Genomic DNA, 2,796 nt, shown 5'->3' on the forward strand with positions numbered 1-2,796 from the left:
CCTCCAAGATATCAGGACTGGAGTGATTATTGGGCATGGTACCGAACGGGGCGGGTTGTACTATGTGAACGAAGTAACCCAACAAGGTACCGTGATGCTTGCTCACAGAACACCTTCGAGGGAGGCTTGGTTATAGCATAGGAGGTTGGGTCACCCATCTATCAGATACCTACATGCTTTATTCCTAAGTATTTTTCCATCAAATGTTACCTTAAATTGTGAAACTTGTATTTTGGCTAAAAGCCACCGAAGTACTTTTAAACCAAGTAATACGAGAAAAGATGTTCCCTTTGCTTTAATCCATTCGGATGTTTGGGGTGCAGACCGGTCATTGGGGGGAAATTTTTTTGATATTTTGTCTTATTTATTGACGATCATACCCGAATGACTTGGATTTATTTTCTAACCCACAAATCAGAAGTCTTTGAAAAGTTTTCTCACTCTTATAAAATGGTCCAAACCCAATTTAATAAAAATATACAAATGTTGAGATCCGATAATGGGGGTGAGTTTGTAAACTCATCAATGAAATCTTTTTGCGAACATAAAGGGATTATTCATCAAACCTCGTGCGCTCATACCCCCGAGCAAAATGGCGTAGCCGAACATAAGAATCGACAACTTTTAGAAATGACAAGAGCTTTATTAATTGAATCCAAGGCTCCGAAAAGTTTTTGGCCCGAACTCCTTGCTTCCGCTACCTATCTTATCAACCGTTTACCCACTAAGGTTTTGGGCACAAAAACCCCTAAAGATACGCTTTCCCAATTACATACCCTTCTGACTTCATTTAGCATTGAACCTCGAATATTTGGGTGCTCGATCTTCGTCCATATTCCAAAACATGAGCGTACCAAACTAGATCCATGTGCAGAAAAATGTGTCATGATTGGCTATGGAATAAACCAAAAAGGATATCGGTATTACAGTCCAAAAAGACGTCATGTTTTTACCACAATGAACTGTGATTTTGTTGAAACTGAATATTTTTACAATAATACCCAACTCACGAGTGAGGGGGAGAATGAAATTAATGACACTCTTAGTTGGATGACATGGGTTCCACATCAAACACCTCAAACACAAGAGCCCGAGCCAATACAAAACCCCGAACCTATACAAACTCCAACACTAAACCCTGAGCCAACACAAGACCATGAACCCACAGAAACTATCCCACCAAACCATGAGACTACTGAAACCTCCTCGAACAATGAACATCAAACCCACGAGGAACAAAATGACACCAATTCCGATGAAACCACCCAACGATATGTCCTACCTCAAAAAGTCAATAGAGGTGTCCCACCTAAACGATACTCACCAGAAAAAGAAGCGCAAAGATCCAGATATCCTATGGCTAATATAGCACAGGGAAATCTGTCAAAAGAAGCTCATCCGTTTAATTCCGCGATTTACTCTGAAAATATTCTAACTTCCGTTGAACAAGCTCTAAAATCAAAAAACTGGAAAGAAGCAATGGGAGTTGAAATGAAAGCCTTGAATGATAATGACACGTAGGAAAAATGTGTTGTGCCCCAAGGAAAAACACCAGTGGGAAGTCGATGGGTATTTACTATAAAACATAAACCAGATGGAACTATTGAAAGATACAAAGCTCGACTGGTTGTAAAAGGGTACACTCAGACATACGGGATTGATTACTCCGAAACCTTCTCACCAGTTGCAAAGATTGATACCATTAGAGTTCTCTTCTCTATCGCTGCAAATGAAGATTGGCCACTTCATCAATTTGATGTGAAGAATGCTTTTCTCCATGGCAAATTAAAAGAGGAAGTCTATATGGAAGCACCACCTGGATTCTCCGACAACTTTAAAAACAGGGAAGTTTGTCGACTTAAAAAGGATTTATATGGGCTAAAACAATCACCACGAGCTTGGTTTGGGAGATTTACTCTATTCATGAAAAAATATGATTTTAAACAAAGCAACTAGGATCATACTCTCTTTTTTAAACGAAAATAAAATTTAATTACATGCTTAATCATTTATGTTGATGATATGATAATAACGGGAAATGATAAAGAGGAAATTTCTAAATTAAAAATGAACTTATTTAAAGAATTTGAAATGAAAGATTTGGGCAGACTTAAGTATTTTTTGGGGATTGGAGTATTACGATCCCAACAGGGAATATTTATCTGTCAAAAGAAGTATGTTCTTGATTTTCTTGCAGAAACAGGTATGATTGATTGCAAACCAGCTGATATCCCAATGATTCCAAACCAGAAGCTGGATATGGAAGATGAAGCCGATCTTGCTGACAAAGGGCAATACCAAAGGATGGTGGGAAAACTCATCTATCATGCTCACATTCGGCCTGATATAGCACATGCAGTTGGAGTTGTGAGTCAGTTTATGCATCAATCACAAGTTCACCATATGGAAGCAGTCATGAGAATCATCAGATACTTGAAGAAGATAGCAGATCATGGAGTTGTTTTTAAAAGACATGGACACCTAAAGACTCAAATATATACAGATGCAAGTTAGGCTGGAGAAAAAGAGGATAGAAAATCTACATCCGGATTCTTCACACTTGTTGGAGGTAATCTGGTGGCATGGAAAAGTAAGAAACAAAAACTTGTATCTCTTTCAAGTGTCGAGTCAGAATTTAGGGGAATAGCAAAAGGGGTTGTTGAAGCGCTATAGATCAAGAAATTGCTGACAGAAATCGGTTTCCCTCCAAATGAGGCAATTCAAATCTTATGCGATAATGAAGCAGCAATTGCCATTTCAGAGAATCCAGTTCAGCACGATCGAACCAAGCATGTG

The sequence above is a fragment of the Rutidosis leptorrhynchoides genome, chromosome 3 (genome assembly GCF_046630445.1).
Source record: "Rutidosis leptorrhynchoides isolate AG116_Rl617_1_P2 chromosome 3, CSIRO_AGI_Rlap_v1, whole genome shotgun sequence".
NCBI lineage: Eukaryota > Viridiplantae > Streptophyta > Magnoliopsida > Asterales > Asteraceae > Rutidosis > Rutidosis leptorrhynchoides.